Raw genomic sequence first — 17,345 nt, forward strand, 5'->3', positions numbered from 1 at the left:
AGGAAACAAAGAGAATTTTATAAGTAGGAATTAAACTTTGTTGAAGAATAGTCCCACTTACATATATTTATATGAGTGTGGGAGCTGTGTCTTTGTGATATCATGATCTGATAGACACCAGTATCATGTGATATGGACCAATCATGTAGATGATGACTGGGAAAGAGAAATGTTTCTGAGTAACCCCACACTCTCATGGTTCTGGTATCATATGCAAATGTCTGTTAAATTGTAAAAGTAAAATGGTAAAGAAAAGCAGTACAAGTTATACCTTAAACTTTTCATTAAGCTTTCATGCACATTCCCCTGTTTAAATTTTAGATTGTATGTCAATTTGCTTCAATCATTTGAACTCACTTGAAAAGATAAGCTAAATTGTAACATCTTTTGAAATTTAAAACTGTTCCCTAAGTAATGGACTTCAGAATACAATAATTCTTTCCCTTGCACTCTTTCACTCTTTTTAAGTATTCACTTCATCCCTAAACTTTGGCCATTTGCCTGATTTTTCCAGTACTTCCATAAAAACTGGCATTTGCTTAATACAGAGATTTATATAGGCTGCTTACAAGGAGCTACTCATTTCTTTAAGCGAAGTAGCATGCAACTACAAAAGAACAGCAATTCCTCACCAGAATGGCTTGAAATTGCTCTGGAAAGCTATTCAAATAAGACATTTGCTTTGCTTTTAAATGACTTCAACTTCTGCATATTATTAAAGCCAAGATAAATTAGTACTACATGCTGGCTTTTTAATGATTTTGAAGAAAACTGCTGACAATATCTAAAAAGTTCTGTTGCATAAACTTTGTGCAGGCGCCAATTAAACAGAATATTGATGCAATACTGACCACAAAGATTTCAGACTAAAACTGAACAGAACATTGTATTGAACTGTAAGCATCATCAGGAAACTAAGGAACTGTTCAACTATTTTCTTGCTAAATTATGATGTTTAATGACTTTTAATTGTGACCAGGGAGATAACATATTACATAATGTTCCTAAGCAACAGGCTGATGACTTATCTTTAAGATTGTCATACATGTATCGGGATATCACCTGATTGTGACATGAGTAGAAATTATAATATTTTATGATGACTATGCTCGAGTCTCAGTTTATATTTGCCATATAGGTATCATAGAGCAAAACTATATATTGCAATGCAGTTGCATATTACATGAGCCTAATGGATCCTTATTTGTTTCAAAGTGCCCTTGGAAAGTGATGCTTTGCAGTCGGAAAAGGAAAGAGGGTTGGAGAGAGAAAAGGTATTTCATTGTTGTCTTGCTAACTGCTCTCCTCATGAAACTCTCACGGGCATCCCAGAAATATGTCTATCTTTCAAATGTAAATGTGCAACGCCAGGGGGAGGGGCAATTGGACAGAATTTCAGATGGAAAGTAGTCAGCAGGGCAGATGCTACTCCCTCAACTGAAGATGCTATTTCAGTGCAAAGCCTATCTTCCTCAGGGCATTTTGCAATGTAGAAGGGGCACTCATAAACATTGGTTGCTGTATAACATGAAATTTGATTCTCTTTCATTAAACAGCTGTATGGGGGGGAAAGAAACAGCCATATCTTCTATGAACTTGTGTCGTTTCACAGGCACCAAATTGTGTCCAACATTGGTGGGAGCTAGTGTGGGGGCTGCTGCTCACAGCATCTTCCAACACTGTGCGGCCTGGGGCAACATCCCACCAGGCCTCCTCGGCCCCCTCAAGATTTCATCATCACTCACCAGTGACCATGCTGCATGGGACATGGGAGCTGGAGTAAAAGAAGATCTGTAAGTCCCCCACGCTCCCAGCAGTATGGCTAATCTAATTTGTTTTGCTTGGTAACTCCCCAAAATCTAATTGATATTTGCCAATGCTGGAACAGTAAGGTAGTCTTTCATACTCTGAAAGTATGAGATGATAACAATGGGGGGGGGTAGTCCAGTAGAAAAAATTACTATCAATTTAAAATATGATAGCTTTAAAACCTATCTCTGCTGCCATTACTGCTGACCATAATAAGGCAGGGGAATCAATTTTCAAATTTGCTGTTTCCTGTTTCTTTGTGTTTCCATGTAAGAAAGTATTCAGTATCTGGTATCAAAGAAGAGGAACACTTATGCTTTCATGTTTTCAGTTCAGGAAAAAGCTATATATTTGTGTTGCTATTTACTGTCATGCATATGTTCTAGAAAGAAACTGTTCCCTATTCTTACTTAATAGTTTGATGGTTCACTGACTTCTCCATCTGCAGTATCTGTCTCTTCCCTCAGCAAGGAAGCTTGACAACATTAAAAACCAGGAACAGCCATTTGACTAAATATCAGACATATAGGCAACAGCTGGAATCCCATCTAAATATGAGGCAGAATCATATAAAACTATTCACAGTTTAGGCAGCAACAAGCCTAGGCAGTGTTTTAGTGTGTGATCAATCTCTTGTGTCTTGTAAATTTCAAATGTATGACTATTGATGTGGCCTTTATTGCCATACTCTCTTGCAGAGTTTCTGTGACTCAAAACCAAGACATAAATGGAAGGCAAGCACAGAAAAGATATAAAGCTGCTTAAGGTTACTTAATTCTTTCAGCATTATTTATTTACCAGCAGCCAATGTAAAATGGTATATATTTGTCTTGGGCTGCGATCCAAAGCAGCATGTTGTTTTGAGTGGGCATTTTCTCTATACATATAAGTCATGCATTGCATCCCTTATTTGGGGGTCCATTCTCAGGACACAGCTTGCTGTGTCCTGGCTAACCCATGCATATTCAGCAGTTCAGGTCAATATATTAAAGGCTAAGTCCCACTGGTGACTTTACTACTGGTGGCTGTGGGCCATTTCCCTCTTTGTGTTAATGCAGCTCCAAGGTCACATTCATACTTAGAGTGAAAGCAAGAAATCAGCAGCAGACACTTGAGCTTTATGGGTCTATACATCCCTGTTTCAAGACTCTTCTAAGGCAATACCATTGACATCCCAATCCCCTCGCAAAGATTTATTACAGAAATGGCCAACTTCTGCATTTTAGGCTGGGGGCATCCATTTTCCAGACAGATTTGAAAGCCTGGAAGTCAATTTTGCAGCACAACCCAACTCTCTTACAAGTGGTCTGGATGTGTAATAATCTGCTGAGGCCATTACATACAAAGCCCAAAAAGAGAAGAAGAAAAACTTTGAAGTGTGGAACATTCCACACTCTTCCAACTTTGGAAAGCAATGTTTTCCTTAAGAATGAACCTGTTAACTAGCATATTACACACTGATTATAATTTGGTAGGTTTTTTAATGGTCAACTATAAGTGCTGTTTTATTATCATTCCTCATTTTGCTGTCCCCCACCCAACACAGAATTTTATATCCTATAAAATTGCATATAATGGTGTTATTCCCTTCAGGAATTTGTTTATTCAGAGAAATTTATTTACCACTTCATTACAAAACTCCCAAGCAGGTATCTGCTTTCCATTAAGGTTGGAGTTTGCTTTGCAAATTGCAGGTAGGGTTGCCATATTTCAAACAATGAAAATCCAGACAGAAAAGTTGTTTTTGGCAAAATCACAAAAAGTGCTGTTTTTTAGCTATTCTGAGAGGAAATCAGCAAAAATGGCACTGCCTACATGGATTGCCATGGATTTTCCTGGACACTTAGTTGATTTTTGCCAAGACAATGCTGTCTACAGTATTTCCTGTAGAGGCACACTTTAGGTACAGTAGCAGGCTTGTAAAGCTTTTCAGGTGATGTTTATGCCATGCCTTTTCAATTTTTTATACTCTGTATGCCCTAGCTCCCATCCAGACTATGACAGCAGAAGCTCTTACTTGGGAGTAAGGAAAATATCTTTATTGAAGCAGACAAGGTTTATAGGTTCAGTGACATGTAATGAGTCACAGAAGCTGTGATGCCTATGCTAGATGATAGAAAAGGAATGGCTAGCCAGGTTGGGAGCAACAGCCCTGTTTTAAGGAGTCCAAGATCAGAGCAAGGAGTTAAGAGAGGCACAGTAATACCAGACTTGTCCCAACTGGTTGGCATGCCCATCTGCCAAGCTTTTAAAGACAGGACAATGAGCACTTAATCAAGAGGCTCTCATGCTTTCCAAGTTGCTCACTGCCCCTACTGACTTCAGTTTCTGGTAGTGGGCTGAAGTCCTCCCCGTATTCTATTGCTGTGCTCCTCTTCCCAGGAGGAAAGAGGGGAGTTTTCCAACCATATCCTTGGAGAAGGAAGTACCTGTCTCCTCCAGGCTCTGTTCCCCAGTCTCAGCCACCTTGCATGCCAGCCTCCTGTCCCCCCACTCCACTCCTGAGCCCAGTACCTTCCCAGGACTCATGACACTGTATCCTCCAGAAATGGAAATAGAAGCAGGCATAGAAGATGGTAGGCATAGAAGAATAATGTAAGGAAGGACCACTGTTCTACTTAAGGATCTGTGAACCTTGGAAAATTTTAGTGAACCAAACCTGCATAGCATTGTCTAGTTCTCACTGTGGTGGTAAATTTGTGTTCAGGCTGGGCTCAAAGAGTAGAATAGGCCAGAACGCTTCTCAATTGCATCTAGTTTTCTGTCTAAAAGGAACAAATGGTTTGAGTGGAAGAGCATTCTCAAGTGGTACAGCTCAGACACAGGTTGGCCACCTCAGTGAGATGATGTCAATGTTCGGAACAAAACTGAATCACCATCTCTGATAATTACAGTGTACTTTATTCCAGTCCAGAGGAATATATCAGAACTATATTTATTTTTTGCTTAATGCATTTATTGTGCTGTTTCTCAACATATGCCATTGCATCTAAATAACCATGCCATTTCAAATGTGTTTGCTAGTCTGATCTCTCAAATGGTTAACATAGGAACATAGAAAGCTGCCTTATACCAAGTTGTGCACATTGGTCCATTTAACTCAGTATTGTCTCTGCTGACCAGCAACAGTGCTCCAGGGTTTCATATGATTTCTTTCTACCTGGACACCCCAAATATCTTGGGCTGCGGGGGCTTGTTTGTTTGAGTGTTTTGGGTGTTTTTTGTACATGGTTTTGCAGGTCACATGGCCACTCCCAGACTAAATAATTCCAGCAATGCTAAAAAGAAAAAAAATCCTGCAAGATGGGGTTTATATCACACAATCTACTTCAAAATTCATTAAAGAGAAATGAAGTTTGCCCCATTTTGAAATGTTCAGGAAAATGTCTGAATTGTACTTCTCTGGCTTTCAAATCAGCTTTAAAGGGGGGAGGGGTAGAGACTTCTTCGGGGTGTCTGATGCACATCTGGAATTCTTCCCACATAGACATCTATTTGAACACGAGGCTGCTTAAGATATTTTCGCCACTTTTATCATGCCAATGAAAGCTCAGTAAGTGACTCAACAGCTTTGCTCCCAACTGCTACTGGAGGAAGCTGAACATTAAACAGATGGAACCTATTACTAATAAAAGTGTTTACCAACTAGCAATTCAAGGAACCCTGTTGAATTCATCCTTGATTCATGTTTGTCTTGGCTGGAGATGTGAACCAAGAGGCCATTCTGCAACAATACACACAATATACCAACTAACAACAACAAGCTCAGAAAGTTGGTGAAGTTAAAAAAAGGGGGGGAGGGCATTTACAGAGAGGATTTAGTCACTTTAAGCTAGTTTGTGTTGTAATGCATGCTAAGTGAGTTCTGAACACTGCCACTTAACAGTACTACAGGGAAGTGCATTTGCTCAAGATAATTTTTTTTTAAAGAAATGGAATGAATTCAGCCTTTCTGAGATAAAGAAAAGTTATTTTCATCTGCATGATAGCAGCTGTAACTGCAATTTTGCTGAGTGGTTCAGTACTCAGTTCTAAACTACTTATCAGAGTAAGAATGGATTCCGAAAGCATTCCCAAAGAAGCAACAAGCTCTCATAACATTTAATGTATTTCGTTGCTAATTTTGTCTTGGCTGTAATATTTGTCAGGGGTATTCAAGTTTTCAAGGAGGTTCAGTACTGCATTTGCTATGTGAACAAATGTGTTATTGGCGTGTTTATTGACTGGCAAAGTGACCTCTGGTTCATGAAAGCTTACATCACATTGTCACAATAAATAGGCTGCTATTTTAAAAAAACATGCTGTAACAGACTAACACAACTACCTAATTGAAATATGCAATGGTGCAACATAAAGAGAACCAATGGCAAACACAAGGGGTTGCAGCAGAAATAACTGAAGACAGATGAGGTACCTAGGAGTGTGAAATGGAAGGGCCCCCTCAGAACACAGAGGGGCAGTAGTCCCTTTGGAAATGCGCCAACAGATAGCCAACAATTACCAGCATAGTTGTAAGAAAGCCAACATATGAATGAGGCTGTCTCACTACTGAACAAAGCACATAGCTAGAAAGGTTGAGCGGACAAGTGCTGCTAAAGCTAGATCCGCAGTGCTTTGGTTTCAGATGTAATGCTAAACAATGGTTTAGTGCTTGGATGAGGAACTTATGGCCTTTAAGATATTGCTGTTCATTGTCCATGCTGAATTGGGACTGGTGGGTATTAGTATACAGCAATACCTGGACAGGTATAGCTTCTCTACCACTGGTTTAAGATTACATGCAGAAGGATCAGGTTTCTGCACTCCCCCCCTTCCTTCTACTTCTTCATCATGGCCACAAGGAAAGTGGAAGATTTTACTTCTGTTTTCAATAAACCGCAGTTTAGTATTAAGTCTGAGTGGTGTATCTTAACCATGGCTTATTGAAACAAGTCAACCATGACTCATTGAAACAATCTGACATCGTAAACCAGAAGTGGAGAACAGATCATTCTTTCTCCCAACCCCTGCAGGCCACATTTGATAGATACAGGGAGATGTATCACCTGACACCTTGGTTTTGCCCAGATGATTTGAAATCAAACAGTGCAGGCAAAAGCACAGCTTACGAAGTGGCAGTGATCAGCTGGTTGTAGGGTCTTGCAGAGCACTGGGCTGTTTGGCAAATATCCTTTCATATAAGCCTCACCTTTACCCACTCAGAAAAAATGCAGGTGTGATACACTTTCTCAAAGTTTGGGGTTGCTTTACTCTTACATTCTTTCTTTACATTGAAGGGACTATGCATATCATACATAGCACATAGAATCAGTGTAAACATCCTTTTTATTTCTGAATGTTAAGTTGTAACTGAGTCCCAAACTATAAGATTCCTAGGCGCCATTATTAATCTCTACATATGACAATGGTAAATATACCGGTGTCATTTTTCTTTCTTTATTCATTTAAACTATGTGCAACTAATCAAGAATGTACCCTGCAATTATTTTATATGGAGACATGAGAAAAAGAGGATGCCGCCTTGAAGTTTAATTATGGGCTCACCAGAAACGCAGCAGAAATAACAGAACAGAAGGCTCAGCATCCATAAATAGTTGTTTTATTGGCATGTTCATCTGTAAATATGGTATCAGGCCAGTGCAATTATGAAAAGCATGGAGAGATTTAACTTTTACAGTCTGGAGTGGCAGTTAAGTGTTGAGTTGTCTGCTACAGTAAATTGCCACAGTCCCTTGATGGCTTTATTTGAAGCATATCAATTATTTTGGGCTGCGGTCCTCAAAGCTACTTACATAGGAAACCATGTCTTTTACTAAAACAAGATTGAGATGCTTCTGCCATATGATACATGTAGACCCACCATTATTCTGATGGAAAAATAATGCAAGGAGATTATGCAAAGTCTTCAACATAACATTTGTCATGTTTTATGCTATTCTATTCTATCTTTCCCACCAACCAAAGCTTTGCATCTCACAAAGAACCAAACGTTTTTGCAACATTATCTGATTAGATGTTTCAATATCATTTTTGGGTGTGTTTACCCATAAATGATTTCTTTCTCATTCCTGCAATTAAATTTCCATTTAAATATGCATTTCTCTCAAAAATGCACATTTCTAAATTCCCCCTCCCAAAATCAATGCATTTCTAAACACATAATAACACTTTTTCTAGTTGAGAAATCTATCAGAACATTTGTTCTTGTACACCATACAGAAATCACTGTTATTAACCAGTAAATATTTTTCTGAAATAAATAAATGCATAAAAAATAACTAAACATTTGCCAACTGTCAAAGCTAGTGGATAATTGATATCCAATCCTCACATTAGTCTGGGTAGCAAGAATCAGTGGCGTAGCGTGGGGGGTGCAGGGGGGGCCAGCCGCACCGGGCACAACATCTGGGGGTTAGGGTTAGAGGGCGCAAATCCACGGGTTAGGGGGCGCAAATTACTTGCCTTGCCCCGGGTGCTGACAACCCACGCTACGCCACTGGCAAGAATCAAGTTACTAATTTTCAGAATTTGCAAAGATCAAATTCCTCAATCATCCATGTCTTACTGCACAATTCTAACCATGTCTACTCAGAAGTAATTTCAAGTGAATTCAGTGGAGCTTACTTTCAGGTAAAGAAGTTAGGAGTGCAGCCTTAGTTCTATCCCTCTTCTATCATTGTCAGCATTATCATAATTCCATCATAGAGCTTCAGTTTTCTGATGACAACGTGGTGTGTGCACACTCAGAGAATGATCTCCAAACCATCATAAATATCTTCACATAACTCTGCAGCACCACAAATCCAACTCAATGGTGTAACTTTGGAAAATGTTGATCACTTCTTCTTCCTGGGCAGTTATCTTTCCACAAGGTCTTTCCACAAGGTCCAACACTGATGCCAAAATCCAGCATCACATGAGCTCTGTGAGTGCAGCTTTCTCCCTATTGAAGTGCAGAGTGTTTGAGGACCGGGACATTTGCAGGGAAACTAAAATGCTTATTTACAAAGCTATTGTACTACCAACCTTACTGTATGCTTGTGAAACATGGACCACTTATAAACACCATCCCCAACTCCTTGAAAGATTCCATCAATGGTGTCTCCAAAAAATTTCACATATCACTTGGGAAGGCAAGTGAACTAATGCCAGTGTACTGGAAGAAGCAAAGATCACCAGTGTAAAAGCAATGATTCTTCAACATCAACTTCATTGACTCTCTCAAAGCAAAACTTTTAAAAATGTAGGATAAACAGCAACAATTGGGAAACACTGGCCTGCAAGCACTCCAACTGGAGAACAGCCTTTACCAAAGGTGTCATGGACTTTAATGACACTTGAACTTGGGACAAAAGGGAGAAACATGCTAAGAGGAAGGCACATATTACAAACCCTCATCATGATCAACTCCTGCCCGGAAACCTATGTCCTCACTGTGGAAGGAAGTGTGGATCCAGAATTGGCCTCCACAGTCACTTACGGGCTCACTTTTAAACCATGTTTATGGACGACTATGAGTGATCGCTAAGAAGAACAACATCAGATCTAAATGACTGAATTGTGAAGCAAAATATCTTTGTTCAAATTGCACCTCTACCAATAAACTGACTAATTGGCTTTGGGGGGCAAACAATTCATCTCTCAATTTTCCATGTTAGGACAAAAGAAAAATAATATTTACATACCTTGCAGGTTGTTGACTGTTTTCATTTGTAAAAGAGAATGGATTGTTGTGATAATAATATAAATGTGAAGATTGTTCAATTCCCACATTTTAAAAATTGATGAATTCATGTTGTACCATCACAGCCGCACATCCAATCATTAATTTTGCCTGCTTTTTTTAAATAATAAAACTACTTTGCAGAAGTTTCTTGCTCCCCTCTTTCTTTCTTTCTTAATAAAATTTATCAATTGACATTGGCAGGAATTTAGCAAATTCTGTGTTAAGCAAGCAAGCAAGCAAGCAAGCAAGCAATAAAAGAATTGGTTCCCCAACTCAGGGAGGAGACAGTATACATATTCAGAAAATGCTGAAAATTAAGCTGCCTAATACTAAGCCAGAGCACTGCTATGTCTAACTAGGAGCAGCTATGCAAGCTGAGCAACTCTCAGACAGAATTCAAGGAACTGAACCTGGAACCTTTTGCACTGAGCCAATAGTTACTAAAATACAAAAATGAAATGAACTGTGGCATGAGTGTGGTAATGAACATACCCTTATGCAAACAGCATCATAGCTCCCAAGAATGTAACTATCACCCCAATAGCAGAATATGAAATTGTATAGAATGTTTGCTACCATTCAGTTTTATTAATTATGAAAATGTTGTGTGCAAACTTTTCTTATGCTAGAGGGTTGTTTAACTCTATTATCAATCAACAATGATTTTAGTGATTCTCCCGCTCCAGTTAGCAACCACCTACTATTTCTTTTCATCTTCTCTATTTTAAATTGCAAATGTCTACATTAAGCACCATTGCATAGCCGTAGCCCTATAAATTATATCCCATTAAAACGACAATTGTCCTATATTTAACAATGCTTTCATACTGCAGACCTTTCAGCCAGAAATCAAATGCACCATTGCGAAGCACTAATTAAACTCATATGGATTGTTGAGGAATTTGAACAAAATAGAAACCAGCTCATTGTGCTACTGAGTTCTGATTGACTGCTAGCAATTGTTGGCAGAGAGGAATGTGTCTGCCTGAGAGGTACAGCATAAAGTTTATAGCCCTAAATGGCAATAAAAACCATTAGGCATTCTCTACCACAATAACTCATCTTGTTGTTATTTTTTTTTAAAAAACAAACAAACACGCACACATTGTTGGACATTCGTATTGATTCTTTCAGAAACTTTAATCTTTGTTTTCTTCCTGAACTGCCTTCTCTTTTTGAAGGTGATTCTGGTGCCAAACAATACATGGAGTTCAGTAATCCAGTGAAAAAATCTGTTCAGAACTAGCTCCTGCTGTTTTGATTTCTAAAGAAGAGAGTTGGGGGCTTTGTAGCTTCTAGGAAGTTAACTGCTGTATCCCTGTGCCTAAGAAGTAAAAGACTGATATTTCCAGATGCCAACATACACTGCAGAGTTTTGACATATCTGGTTCTATACAGTCATACAATTGTCCTTGGTTATTCTTCTCAGAGTGTTCATCGCCCCTCAAAATGATAATGATAACACACCTACCCATGATCTAGTTGAAAATATAGGAAGACCTAGAATGGAATCACAAAGGACGCGGGTGGCGCTGTGGGTTAAACCACAGAGCCTAGGACTTGCCGATCAGAAGGTCAGTGGTTCGAATCCCCGTGGCGGCGTGAGCTCCCATTGCTCGGTCCCTGCTCCTGCCAACCTAGCAGTTCAAAAGCACGTCAAAGTGCAAGTAGATAGATAGGTACCACTCCAGTGGGAAGGTAAACGGTGTTTCTGTGCGCTGCTCTGGTTCACCAGAAATGGCTTAGTCATTGATATGCTGGCCACATGACCCGGAAGCTGTACGCCGGCTCCCTCGGCCAATAAAGCGAGATGAGCGGCGCTACCCCAGAGTCGGCCACGACTGGACCTAATGGTCAGGGGTCCCTTTACCTTTACCTAGAATGGAATCAGGGTCATCTGAAATATGGGCTAAGAAAAAGCCCCAGGTCATAATCCTAGTTTGATTCCTGACTGAACATGAAACTCTTCTGAAATACAAGTACTTCTAGGGACAACATCTACAGCATGTTTGCTAGTGTTCCTATTGTTAAGGCCTGAGGTACTCTACAGCAGCTCTCAAAATGACACATGTTTCTATTCATTCTGTGTTGTGCTATTTTTTGATGTATCTTATTGTCTGCTTCAGTAACTAATATTTTCATAGTATGATCGCCCAAGCCAGTGGTCTAACAAGGAGTACAATAAAGTCAGAGGTAAAAATTCGTTCAACCTGAATGAAAGGGTTGGCACCATGCCCTTTTGAAATGTAACTGTTTCTGCTCAGCTAGAACATTGTCCAATCCACACATTGCCTCTATGAGCCTGTATAAGAATGAAGTCTCAGTGCTTTAAAGACATTCCATAAAGGAACAGACAAGCAAAGCAACAAAAATAGCAATGCTTTGGATCATATGTTACTGTGTACAGAAATTTGTGGACAGGGTGCTCCAACTGGTAGAAATGGGGACTCAGTTTTCACCAATTCCTCTCCCCCCCCCCAAATTTGATTGGAGAGTTGGAGGAGCCCAGAAGTGCATAGGACGTAGTACAAGAGTCTGAAGACAGGGGGCAGGCAATAAGTGAGAACCACCTACCCCACTTCTGCCAATGAAAGCTTCTGCTGGGTCAGAGTTCATTCTGTGATTTGAAGAAGCTCTTCTGGTCATGAAAAGAGGAACTCAGATTTCAAGCCAATGCTTATCATTTTCCTCTGAACTGTTGTGCTTTTTATTATTATTCTATTTCCTATTGTACAGGGAAGATGGGAAATATATCCTCAAAAGTTAAACACTCTGGATATTTATCAAACCCAACTCCCTTGGCTTGAAAGAATGTCCTTTAATATTCCAAAGGTTTCAGATGTGAGACCCTGAGAAAACTCTTACGCCACAAGTGACTAGGCAAGTAGATATTTACATGCCAGAGATTTAGGTGGTAAAATGCACTACCACGTTAGTGTATTAGGTTTTTAATACTCCATTTAAAACAAGAACAACACCTCGTTGTAAGCAGAAAGCTAGTGGTTACATACGCTTCAGGTTACATATGCTTCAGGTTACAGACTCCGCTAACCCAGAAATAGTACCTCAGGTTAAGGACTTTGCTTCAGGATGAGAACAGAAATCATGCTCCGGCGGTGCGGCGGCAACAGGAGGCCCCATTAGCTAAAGTGGTGCTTCAGGTCAAAAATAGTTTCAGGTACTTAACCCGAGGTACCACTGTACAGAAAGCAGGCTGGGTTAATTTTCTCTCTCCCTTATTTACTAGTTCTCCTTTTACTTACAGGGAGTTTACTTAAGGAAGCATTAAAAACATGACTTTCCTCTTTGTGATCTGCTGGTGTAGTCCATTCTAAACCTTCAGGATTCTACCACCTTATTCAGCTGCATGTATAGGTCATGCTACCTTTTGTTTCTTTAAAGTATTGCATGATTTAAAAAACAAGTTAGCACAACATTGTTATAAATATAAAAACAGTTTCCTATTTCGGGCTTCAAATGAACCACAGAACTGAAGTTTGATTACACAAGGAAGGTAACAATATTTTATAGAACCACTTAAGATAGCCTAGATTGCAGTACTGTTGTAAAACTCCTACACAGCTGGACAGAATGTAGCAGATAAGAGTTCAGATTTTCCCGTTTTGAAGTTTTCTGCGTCCTCCATGCACACAAATCAGATAAACACAGCTGTCTCTTCACTGCTTTTTCTGCATCTCCAAATGAGTTAAGTACCACAGTCAAAAAGGCTGGTGTGCATTCAAATGGATAGCTTAGGTTTTCTTTAAACTCTGGATTAGCCACTGTACCATACCACTTACAAAAGAAATGTGTGTCTTTTGGGATTAAAAACTGGCCCCTCCAAAGATATATCTTACAATAAATTTCTTTCCTAAATATACGTACATTTAAAATTCTTTAAATAAACATCCACTGTACACACAGGCAGAGATGAATGTGCACACACGCAAACATTTTAGATCCCCACCCACTTCTCACAACGTATATATCAAGGCTCTGAAATGCTGTTCCTATTTTCCTTCTTTTTTTTTTTTACTTAGGAAAGAATAACAAAGGGGCTTTTTCAAGTCGCATATCCAACAGCTTTCAGTACTACAACAGGCACTGAGGTATGAGAAACCTGCATTGCACTGCCCTTGCAAACCATGTAACATTGCTTATAACATCACAAAACATTTCTTGACAGCACCCTTAGATGGCTAGATATGTCAGCAGCATGCAGAAGCCCTTCCAGAACCTTTCCCTTTAAAAGTAAAGTATTGTGTGGCCTGGTGCTGGAGGAGACTCTTGAGAGTCCCATGGACTACTAGAAGATCAAACCTATCCATTCTTAAGGAAATCAGCCCTGAGTGCTCACTGGAAGGACAGATCCTGAAGCTGAGGCTCCAATACTTTGGCCACCTCATGAGAAGAGAAGACTCCCTGGAAAAGACCCTGATGTTGGGAAAGGTGGAGGGCACAAGGAGAAGGGGACGACAGAGGATGAGATGGTTGGACAGTGTTCTCGAAGCTACCAGCATGAGATTGACCAAACTGCGGGAGGCAGTGGAAGACAGGAGTGCCTGGCATGCTCTGGTCCATGGGGTCACGAAGAGTTGGACATGACTAAATGACTAAACAACAACATTGTATGGCCAGTGTTGGGAGTTACATGGAAAGGGGGAGGTTGTTGGGAGTTTTCCATTCCACCTTTAGTTGCAGGCACGGGATTGTTATGTGTCACATGTCTGTTTAAATTCCAGCACAGTTTGCTGGCATAAGCAGAACTTCCACTGTATTGCTTTTGCTTTGACTCTCTCTCCGAGGAGACGGCAAGGAGAGACGACATGTTTCTTTGTCTTGATTTATGCTTAATAAATCCGTAGTTCATAGTATGTATTCACAAGTCTCAGTCTCTTCTGTTGTGTAGTTTACACTGCTAAGTATAGTGTGCCTAAGTCTGGGAGGCTTGGGTCACTGATTTATGTCGGAGCCAGAGGTCGATGGATCTTCGCAGCGCCACGGCTGGAAGGAGATGATCCAGCTGGGGGCTAGCCAGGTGGCCTTTCAACCCCCGGATGCCGACAGCCTATGCCATACAAAGAAAATGGAAGCAACAACCAATGACTCCTAGTGATGGCCATCTCCATGGGGCAAATCGCTGGTGTGCTTCTGCTTTCCACATGGGTTGGGCAATTTCCTCCATGCCATTGCAAAGATTGCTACGTTTTGTGGTGAGATGAGCAAATTACCCCAGTACACCTTGAAAGCAGCTGGATACGACTTTGCTGGAGGAGACTATCACAAGGAGTCATTTAGCGCAGCCTTCACACATCATCTGATTTGTGCACACACACCCTAAGATAAAGCAAGATCTCCCTTCCAAAACATGAAACATTAAATCAGTGACAAGAAAGCCCCATTGATTAGTTCAGGGGAGACTGCCAGATAACTGCCAAAGCAGAGTTCTGAGGAAACAAAGTACTACAAAGATCTGTAGCTACTGCAGAAATAGAAGCCAATCAAAGCACTGCATTTTACAGACAACTGTGTGCTATAAAAAGAAACAGCACCAATGCCATTTCAAAAGAGGGAGGAGAGTGTTAATGGACACTTTTACTTGCCAGTACAGAGTGGAAAGCCAGTCTAGTAGTGGCTGGGAGGAATGCAGAAAGAAGAAACATTTGCATCAGCACAACTGGATGCCTTCATCTGCCCCAGCTGCAACAAAACATGTCTCTTTCATATCTGTCTCTACAGCCACAACAGATGCTATAACTCTCCAATGGCTTGACTTCAACTCCCAAAGGCTCACTCTTCCATTTTCTCTCAAGACAGATGGATGCCAGTCAGTGGCAAGAACTGAATCTTTTTATTATTGTGAATTTGGATGAGGGAGAAGCTGGCTAACTAGAAGATGAACTCAGATGCACCTTCCATACCTCAATACTACCTCATATTCTCTACTATCAGAGTTCACTTCCAGCATTTGTCTATGTATGGCAAACATTGCAGTCCCAAGCATTGTGGAAAGCTCTCCCCAGAAAAGGTTGTCAGTTTTTTAGGGGCCAGGATAAGGCATATTTTATTTACCCAGACATTTCATGGTTACTTTAGCCTCTTCTACCCTGCTCATCTTTTAGCAGCGTGGGTTAGCAGGACTTGACCTGCTTATTGCATTGTTCGCTGAGTATTTTAGGATTTTTTTTTTAAAGTGTAAGTTGTGCTTTGATTTGGTTATAAATGAAATTCATTGCCTAAAAATCTGTGTTTAATTGTTAAAAAAAGCAGGATTTTCCAATAAGCAGTACAGGGAGTCTAGTGAGAGTCCTATCTGTTTAATTCCGTTCCCAAGACTGGTTTTATTTATTTGCAGTATGTGCAAATGTGGTGGCTTTGCTTTTATAGACATTTTCAAAAATCTAGCAAATCTGGAGCCAAATAAGAATAATTCAATGGGATCCACACAGGGGCGTTGATTTTCGAAAGCTTGGCTTTGAAAGGTGGTTGTTTTCAAAATACAATGCAACATTAGGACTCAAGGCAACACTTTCCTGTTCTCAGCTCTGTGTTAATGTACTCAACTCAGTGCAAGACAAATCCCTCTCCCCAATAGTACTTAGTTTCTCCAGGGAAGACTAGCCACAAATGAAAAGCAACTCCTTGAGACTGTACTTAGGAGCAATGAAAGGTTACTTAGGAACAAATGAAGGGCAAATTGTGAAGGAGCACCCTTTCCCTGTTGGCAGTTTTATGTCTCACAATCATCAGTTCCAAAATATAGGTGTGTGTGCAGCAACAGATTTCAGAAAGGGCAGCAGTTTTCCCTGAATTGTAGTCCGCAGGGTGGTCCAAGATGGACTAGCACTGACTAAAATGTATTACATACCAAGTTTGCAGGTAAAGTATTGAAACAACACTTTTGGACCTCATACATTATTTGTCCCTTTCTTCACCTTTACAGTATGAAGTAACATATTTTGAAGGTTGTTTTTTTGTTTTTGTTTTTTGTTTACTACTGAGGCCAACAAAATGTTGAGTGAAAATAAATAACACCTTTAAAGAACTTCGCTAGTGCAATTCCTAAAGATTATGATGAACACAATGTCAATGTCAATTTCATTCTGTGAGTGTACACATATGTCAATAACTATGCCCTGCCTAGGTATTTAAGCAGACCAGTTCTTCTATTTTTAAAAGTAAGTATTGATAATATAATGCAATTGAAATAATTTTTTAAAAATCAATAGGATTTCTCCAAGGTTATCTATAAAAGCTTTACTAACGGAGGCACCAAGAAATATTTAAAATTCTATGATTTTGTTTGCAGTATCATCTAGGCTATTAAATGGATTGAGTGCTCTCAATGTAATTAGAGCTCAATTACAAGTAAGTTAATGCATTTAGCTCATGACTATGTAATCACTTTGTGGAAATCTTTAAGGTGGTTAATTCTTTAATTTAGTGTTCTTTTCTTTTTTGGTGATACTACTGGGATGTGTTTCAAGGTCACTTAATGGAATTGTAGTACTGACTGAATCAATTTGGGTTTCTCTCTTCTACTGAAAAATTTGTGCATGGTACAAATAGTAGACTGGACTTTTTCTCATTCGAAATTTGCTGTGCTCAGCATTTCTCATTCATGTAAATAGAAGGTATGTCCAAAATAGCTGCATAAGCAATTTAAGAACCCATGGATGTCAATGGGTATCAGTTAAGCCAGAGCTTCTGCTGAAATCAATAGGGCTTTAAAGTGCTTAAATTGGGTTCAACTGCACCAAATATTTGACTTAGCTAACTTATTGGCTTCAGTAATGCTACTCTGTTGCTT

General features: G+C 39.8%; 1 protein-coding gene across 2 annotated transcripts in view; it reads right to left on the bottom strand.

Moving 5' to 3' along the window:
- Positions 1-17,345, bottom strand: part of CSMD1 (CUB and Sushi multiple domains 1) — a 949,519-nt gene that overhangs the window by 839,287 nt on the left and 92,887 nt on the right. The window lies entirely within an intron of this gene.

The sequence above is a fragment of the Podarcis raffonei genome, chromosome 3 (assembly GCF_027172205.1).
Source record: "Podarcis raffonei isolate rPodRaf1 chromosome 3, rPodRaf1.pri, whole genome shotgun sequence".
In the NCBI taxonomy this organism is placed as follows: Eukaryota; Metazoa; Chordata; class Lepidosauria; order Squamata; family Lacertidae; genus Podarcis; species Podarcis raffonei.